Raw genomic sequence first — 8,785 nt, 5'->3', positions numbered from 1 at the left:
GAGGAGAATGAGGAGATTCAGATGTGCCGGTTGTCTTTGTAAGAGGAAGAGGATACCTGACTCAAAATGTTTAGATATTGGGCTCTGATTTGTATGCACACACTTGCGTTAATTTAATTATCAAGAAAAAAACATTTTGTTAATTCAATATGTGCATGATCTCATGCAAACATGTGTGTCACAGCGCTTCCTTGAAACTACGGCAACAGATGACAAACTCACTTTAAGTCAACCATTTGCGCTCCTCTAGATCAGCGGTTCCCAAACTTTTTTTCCCGCGTACCACCACCTACATTCTGACTCGGCTCGCGTACCACCACCTTCTGACTCGGCTCGCGTACCCCCGCCATCATCCGACACATACAAATGTAATGCATTGTAATGCATTGTAATGCATGGCTGCCTCCCTCCTTTCTCTTTTTGTTTAAGGCTAGCTTTACACAACAACGATCTGAACACAATCCGCAAAAGTGGCGTTGCGTTCCCACTTTTTATTTCGCGTTTAGACGAGCGTCTTTGGGTGGAAATCTGCATGCACACGGTGACGCAAAAGTGTGTGAAATTTGATGTAGTATGCATGCCAGATGGCTAGGTGATACTGTGGAGCACTGCCATACAACAACACCAAGAGCGCGCGCATGCGTTGAAATTTCCTTCTACTTTTCTCCGTAGTAGCGCGAAATAGCCATAGACTTAAAAGAAAATAGCCCACCGTCAAAAACCAAAACATGGCGAAGAAGCGAGGCAAGACAGACAACTTTGTCTGGACAGACGAGGAGGTCGAGCTATTGTAGCAAACGACGTTGGATCACAAGTAATTAATTCGCCTTCTCTGTTCTGATATATCAGTAATTACTCTGCTTATTTGCTGAAAGGACTCCTGAATAGCTATCAAAGCAGCTAAGGCCACTTGAATGTCTGACTGATGGAAATAATCCGACATGTTTGTTATTTCTTGGCTGTACTGCACACTTTTGCGTTGTCAACCCTAGACGGGAACGCGACGGTGGAGTGTCTTTAAGATTTCCACTCTGGAGGGTGGGTTCATTTTTTTGTGTTTTTAAGCCCCAAAAACGCTGTCGCCGTCTAAACGAATGGCACATCTGATAAAATATTTTGTCGGTTGCACCCGGGAGCGTTGTCGTGTAAAGCCAGCCTAAAACATGTTACAGTATATCCACGATAAGTCTTGAGTTCCAAAACTTTTCACCCACGGACCACCCACCATCGGACACATTCAAAAGTAACGCATTCTATTGATGCATGGCTATTCCAGGCGTCATGTTTAATAGGCCGCCCTTTTTTGATGAACACATACAGCCGATTGGGTTTATAAATGATATCCTTTAATTTCACGTTTCCATATCATTATGACCTGATTAGAAATTATGTATTTATTCATGCATTAATTAGCCTACAAAAGATTTTAAAAAGTTATCTTTAACACCTGTCCGCCATAGCCCTTTTCATCTCGCATACCCCCTAAAAGTAGCTTGCGTACCACAGTTTGGGAATCCCTGCTCTAGATATTAGAAAGCTCTACAAATCATTCAACTAATTTACACTTCATTGTGCACTGTGATGTCTCAATAGGCCAAATATTGGTGCAAATATTATTTCCTCCTAATCATGAAACTCTATAACATTCTCTGTGTATGTTTTTGCAGGTACTGTATAGCTTGTCTGTTAAGAAAATGTAAGCATTATGGAAATGTGTTCACTGACTGCATATTGTGTGAAAATTACATGCAATGTGGGAATGGTATGGCCACAAAAGACCGATTTTGTGCTCGAGAGTTAGAGTTAGAGTTTTGAAAATGTGTCATCTGCTTGGACAAACGCTTGAATTTCCCCTTGTGGATCAATAAAGTATCTATCTATCTAAATAGCAAAATAAAAGCATCCATAATCAAAGGTGCAGAATTGTGTGACTAAGACTATCTCTGACTAAGACTATCTTGGTGTCTTTATTGTTTCTAACATAATTAATCATGCTTGAGGCGGATGCTCATCAGTCTTGATATTTAATCTAATCAATCTTGAAGTTGTACATGTCTTACTATTTGCTAGTTTCATTTTTAATTGACATGTAAGTATCACAAATGAAGTGTGTATAGTGAAATCTATAGGGTGTATTTTCTAAAATGTTTATAATCAACCATTTCTTACCATATTGTTCCTATAGATGGATTATTATTTGAAATGTCTGTGGCGTGACTTACCCTCTGTATCTCTACACTGATGTAATTTAAGATAATTCAGAGCCAATAAACAGGAACGTGGAATATTTTTTGTTTTCCTTTTTTGTGTACCATATGGGGATTATGTCCCCCAAGGATTACCACAAAAAACTGTATCATGGGTTAAATATCTCTATCAATGTAAGGACTGTAAATCACACACAGCAGCAAACAGGAAGACCAAGACACACATGAGGAGGTCCAGCTCAGGGTGAAACTTAATGCTAACACTGCAGAAAGGGATTTCATTCAAGCTCCCATATACTGCTGACAAACGCACATTCCCTCCAAAGCAAGGTGAAAGACCTGAAAAATCGAATTAGGAAAGATAAAGAGTTTAAGAGCGGTGACCTCATGTGCTTCACTGAGACCTGACGGAAAGAGAACAGTTCCCCTGTTGATGAGGAAGGTTACAATGAGATCCATCATCCTTGTGATCCAGAGAAGATTTTAAAAAGAAACATGGTCTAGGTGTTTTAATAAAAGCAGTATCAAAGCGAAGGTGATAAAAGATATTCGAAACCGAAGACTATCAATTAGTGGGAATCATACATGAAGCAAAAAAACAACATCCTCTCTACTTCATTCTGGTGTAGAACCAACCAGAAGCAATCCTTGAAGGCAGAAAACAAATCACAAGACGGGAGATTGAAACATACTACAGGAGTATATCAATAGGTCTGAAATGGTCTTCATGCTGGGTGATTCAGGGGTTGTTGAGTTGTTGAACTCTATAGGCTGAGGGGAATACTTGTCTTATGAACAAATGCAGGTGTAAGGTAGGCCTAGCTATCACTTAATAAAACCCACATTGTTGTGTTATTGACAATCGTTGCTGCAGTTGCAAAACAGCCAATCGTGGACTGACATTGCATCCCCAAGCATTAGTGGACACGCCAAGATCTCCGCAGAGAAGGCGCACAATTTCATTTTCCACCATCCTGTGAAGAGTATGTTGAAACAACGAAGAAAGCAATTTGCAAGCAGAATTCAGAGGTAACGTTATGCCTTATATTTGTCACTATGCCATGTCATCACTATGTCATTTTAAGTTTTTTTTTTTTTTTAAAGTCTCTACAATTCAACCAGTGATGGTGGTCTTTTGACTAGTGTTAGCTATTGCTAGTGTTAGTTATTGCTAGGCTAAAATTTGTCTAAAGAAATGTTTGTCTAAAGGGATGTCAGGAACTTGTTCAGGCAACCAACACGCACAGTAGCATACTGTACCTATCAGGGTGTATATTTAAGCTGTAAGCCCCGAGGGGCTAGCCTGGCAAGCCAAACTATACATTAAATGTATAGTCTGGAGTCGGACCATTCACAGAGCTGAAGCCTGTGGGTGGGATGAACCGTTGTCTTCAAACTTGCCGCTAGGGTGCGTCTAGATTTCTAAGCTAGTTTACATTGATTTTAGAACAGCTAATGGGGCCGCTGTGGCGCAGCAGGCTACGGCACTTGTGCCATGGATGGGTCTGGGTGCCCATGGGGACCCAAGTTCGAGTCCGACCTGCGGTCATTTCCAGATCCCACCGATTTCCCAATCCCTCTCCCACTTGCTTCCTGTCTCTCTCTACTGTCCTATGAATAGAGGCAAAAAAGCCCAAAAATATATACTTAAAAAATACTTAAAAAAAGAAGAACAGTTAAGGGGCGTTGTTAGGCACCAAAATGTGTGCAGCTAGCTGTTACCTGTAGAGGGACACCTGCTCCCGGATCTTGGCTTCAAGCTCCTCCTGTTTATCACGGGTGGTTTTCGTGCGCCACTGAAAACATTTCTCTGGTGCACGACCTGCCTGCGCGTGGCTAAAATTTTTCGGGCGACAAGGTCGAGGTAATGACGTCATTTTGACGTGACTGTTTGGGAACATTGTATAAATCGGTGAACCCTGCCTGAACTTCCGAGGAATTTGAATTTCGCCTGGGATTGAGCTTAGTATGGTGAAAACCAGACTATAAATCGGCCTTAAGCCACGTCTGTATGAGGGCAGGCTCTATCAGCCGGACCTCCTCCTTCTCTCTCTCTTGGCCCGACACAGTATTGGGATTTCATGATAATTTAGCATCTATTGTTGTTCCTAAGAATTTATACTCCCCTATCACTTCAATCTCCTCCCTCTCAATACTGCACTTTTTCATCTGGATTCCTACTGTAAGTGTCCTGTGCTTTTTCATCTGGATTCCTAAGTATCCTGTGCTTTTTCTGCTGGATTCCTAAGTGTCCTGTGCTTTTTCTGCTGGATTCCTAAGTGTCCTGTGCTTTTTCTTCTGGATTCCTAAGTGTCCTGTGCTTTTTCTTCTGGATTCCTAAGTGTCCTGTGCTTTTTCGGCTGGATTCCTAAGTGTCCTGTGCTTTTTCTTCTGGATTCCTAACTGTCCTGTGCTTTTTCGGCTGGATTCCTAAGTGTCCTGTGCCTTCTCTGCACGATTCTCCTCTCATCCTTCTCTGGCCTCAGCTTGAGCCATTGTGATGTTGAGTGAACACAATGAACTATTGGTGAACAGACTATTAGCCATCACACACAATCATAATGCTGTCTCCTGTTTAAGAAAACAGATTTATTTTTGCTATAACAAATAGACTAAAGTTTTAATGCCGTCGCATGTATAGGAAAACACATGCGACGGGCGACGGCATTAAATTACACATATTAGATGACGGCATTAGATTACACAGAATTCTAGCCATCACATATACAGTCATAATGTTGTCTAGTGTTTAGGAAAACAGATTGTTAGCCAACACAAAGAGTAATAATGTAATCTCATGTTTAGGAAAACAGATTAGCCATCACACACAGAATAATAATGTAATCTCATGTTCTCATGTAATCCCACACAGAGTAATAATGTAATCTCATGTTTACGTCTCCATATATTCTCTGCAGTGGGCATCGGGCTTCACGTTCCTCCTCTGTTCCTCTAAGGTCCAGCCTGATGAACTCTTCTCAACCGGATCCCAGTAACATTTAGTCCTTGTGCTCTCAGGGTTTCTCCAAACTGAGAATGAATATAAGTGATTAAATGTAAGTTATTTCATTGACATCTTTTTGTGTATCTCCAAAGAGAGAGTTTTTTAAATATATGGGCCTTTTTGCCCAAGTCAGAGGACTGACAGAAGCAAGTAGGAGAAAGAGATGGGGTGGAATCAGAAATGACCCAAATCAGACTCGAACCTGGGTCACCGGGGGGCTACTTTACTTGGACCCAATGTGGCACCAGCACAGCAGCCAGTTACACCCATAGACTCTATGCCTACAGAACAGTCTATGGTTACACAACAGGGCTCCCGAGAGAGATACTGTAGTTCTTACAGTATATTAATAACAATAATAATAATAATAATAATAATAATAATAATAATAAGATGAAACAGAAACATAGTAAACAGGTTTAGGCATGTTTTTAAAAAATCATAGAGTAAACAAAGCACATAAAAACACAGATGAAAATGGTATTACAGGTTTTATGCAGTTCTGAAAAGGTGAAGTCATTGCAGGCCCAGCCCCCCTGTGACTGTGTTGAGGGCTTTGCTCAGGGGCAGATGCGAACATCCCGGGTTCAGAAAGTAAATGTCCTGCCAAGTATTTGATCCAACCATTAAGTGAGGTCAGGACTCTTGGACCTTGCTTTGTGCACTGGTGTACAGTCATGTTGGAACAAGAGGGGGCCATCCCCAAGCTGGGCTTGGCCCCTTAGTTCCAGTGAAAGGAGCTCTGAATGCTTCAGCATTAACCCAACGATTTTGGACAATTCGATGCTCCCAAATTTGTGGGAGCAGTTTGGGGATGGCCCCTTCCTGTTCCGACATATGCACCAGAGCACAAATTAAGGTCCATAAAGACATGGATGACAGTTTGGTATGAATGAACTTGACTGGCCTGCACCGAGTCCTGACCTCAACCCAGTCTCCTTATTCAACATCAGTGTGGGTCCTCACAAATGTGCTTCTGAAAGAATGGTCAAAACACTTTAAACCGTGCGGAATAAGCCTTCCTAGAATAATTTAGGCTGTTATAGCAGCAAAGGGTGGACCAACATTATATTAAACCCTATGATCCTATGGTTCTCCCAGCTGTGTGTAATTACTCTAAATGCCTTATGTATGCTGACGACACTGCTTTTTTTTTAAATCTGATTGTAGTTCTGATACGATAAACTCCAAATTGTCACATGATCTCCAACTCTTGCATAAGTGGCTGAATGACAACCACTTAACCATTAATGTTAAAAAAAAAACTGAATGCATGTATTTCCATTCACCAAGAAAGCATCTGTCCATCACCAGTCCTGTAATCTTCTCAAATCACACTCTTGTTACAACTAAATCATACAAGTATTTGGGAGTGTTACTTGACACACACCTCACATGTTTCCAAGTTAACAAAAAAATGTAATCAGAAACTATATGTATACAACAAGATCAGATCATATCTATCCCTTTCTGTCTCCAAAACGTATCTGCAAGCGATTGTATTCTCAACCATCTCATATTGCCTACCAATTTGGTCTCTCACCACAAAGGAAGTTACAGATCCCATCACACGGTTATATTACCGAGCTCTTAAGATCCACTGTAATCTTCCTAAATGGACAAATCATTGCACTGCACTTTCTCAATCACATGCTCTGTCTTTTCAAAATCTTATTTACAGTCACGCTATCTCTTTTTATTTTCAACTTCAACACAGCAGCTCACAAACACTTATCTCTCTTCTGCCAACACACAACATGCCTCAAGTGCGTGTCACTAGGTCAGTTTCCACGGCCCTCCACCCAGTGCCCTCATACAATAATGGCTTTGGGCAGAGATCTTTCATACACACTGCTACCAGAGTCTGGAATGGCATTCCTCAACACATTAGAGAATTACAATCCATCACACAATTCAAAAAACACTATTTACAATTACTTCTCAATTCATACACTTGCAAACTGACCCGACAGGCATTAAGATATTTGTGTCCGAGTCCGACCGGGCCCGACACAGTTCAAATCACACTATTTTCATAGGCATACTAATGACACACGTGGATATTGCTTGTGTGGAAAGTCCGATTGTATCAATCAATTGAAAGGCATTCGGAAACGTCGGCACAGATAAGCAGAGCCATGAGCGCACACACATGGACCAAGAAGTGCACGCGTTAGAACAAGAGGCCGGCCACAGTTATGTAGGCTATGTCTACATGCTATGACTTTCCTCTCTCATTTTTGATGGTCTTAAACTCTCCAGAGGCTAACTTTTGTTTGCAATCTCCATCTTAGCACGGCTCACAACTGCACTTACTGTACGTGTTTCGTTGTCACATGCAATAGAAAAATCTTGCGCACAGGAGGAAATATGTTATGCTGTTAGGATCAGGAATCAGGATAATCAGGATAATCTATTACAAACCTATCACAAAAAACAAACATCAAGTGAAATAAGTTGTTTTTCATTTTACATTTCAAATGTCTTATCGCGCTGATGTGTCCGGGTCCGACCCGAGCCCGAACATAAGTTCTAAATATTTGTCCGACTCCGACCGAACCCGTCGGGTTCCGACGGGTACCGTCGGGCTTCGGTCGGGTTTCCATGCACATGTACAATGTCCAGCATGGCCTCTAGAGGGCAGGACTGTACTGCTGTACTCACTGGCTTCAGTATCTGCTCCTCAATCTCAGTTTCATTCAAATTCTCAACAGCAGAGACCTTCATCAGCAGACCAACAACATGACCTGGGAAGATGGAGGAAGTAGAGGTGGCTGTGATTTTGAGATTTAAATCACAGATCACACAAATAAAAATACAAACACATGCACAGACACACAGACACAGACACACACACACACACACACACACACACACACACACACACACACAGACACACACACACACACACACACACACACACAAACACACAGACACACAGACACACACACACAAACCTACTTGGATCAGGACTTTTAGTTGGAAGGGCTCCTGTATCACTCAAATCTATGGAGAAGTTTGTAGATACAAAATTATGAATCTGAACTCAAAGCACAAAGAATTGCATTAGACTTGAAGAAAATGCCCAATAAAGAATGCCTATAATGTACATGTTTACCTGTACAGTATGCCAAATTACAGAGCAGAGGATCCTGGGGTTTGTAAACAGTGTAGTTTCCAGGACACGCTTTAACCTGGATGGGTGGTGGTTTGAATTGACAGCAACCGTTACTCCAGTGCCCACACACCTGCCTGGTGACGATGCCATCCTCTGGGCGAGGGTGAGGGCCGTTCAGCCAGAGGGGTGAGTGGGTGCCACATCGATTCCTGAGCACACACGTGTTGGGAATCCGAACGCTCACTTCCTGGTGGACAAATAGGTACTGTACCAGCCCTGCCAATCTCTGCCGCCACCATAAATGGCACTGTCGCACCTGAGCTGCGAGAAGAACCCCACCTCGTTAGTGGTGGCTCTCCAGGTGTCGTTCAGCACAGTGTAGTAGTAACAAGGGTCACTCTCTTGGGCTGCCGTGGTTTGAGGGGCGTGCAGAACTAATACAGGATTCAGATAAAC

At 42.1% G+C, this 8,785-nt stretch overlaps 1 long non-coding RNA gene across 1 annotated transcript; it reads right to left on the bottom strand.

The window, feature by feature from the left end:
• Nucleotides 1–5,033: 5,033 nt before the first annotated feature.
• On the bottom strand, nt 5,034–8,222 carry LOC134076025 (uncharacterized). Its single transcript, XR_009938520.1, has 3 exons — nt 8,173–8,222; nt 7,876–7,958; nt 5,034–5,237 (listed from the first exon to the last, which is right to left on the bottom strand). It is a non-coding gene; the product is annotated as an uncharacterized LOC134076025 (long non-coding RNA).
• Nucleotides 8,223–8,785: the final 563 nt, after the last annotated feature.

This window comes from Sardina pilchardus, chromosome 3 (assembly GCF_963854185.1).
Source record: "Sardina pilchardus chromosome 3, fSarPil1.1, whole genome shotgun sequence".
In the NCBI taxonomy this organism is placed as follows: domain Eukaryota; kingdom Metazoa; phylum Chordata; class Actinopteri; order Clupeiformes; family Clupeidae; genus Sardina; species Sardina pilchardus.
This window is presented reverse-complemented; position numbering and strand designations above follow the sequence as displayed.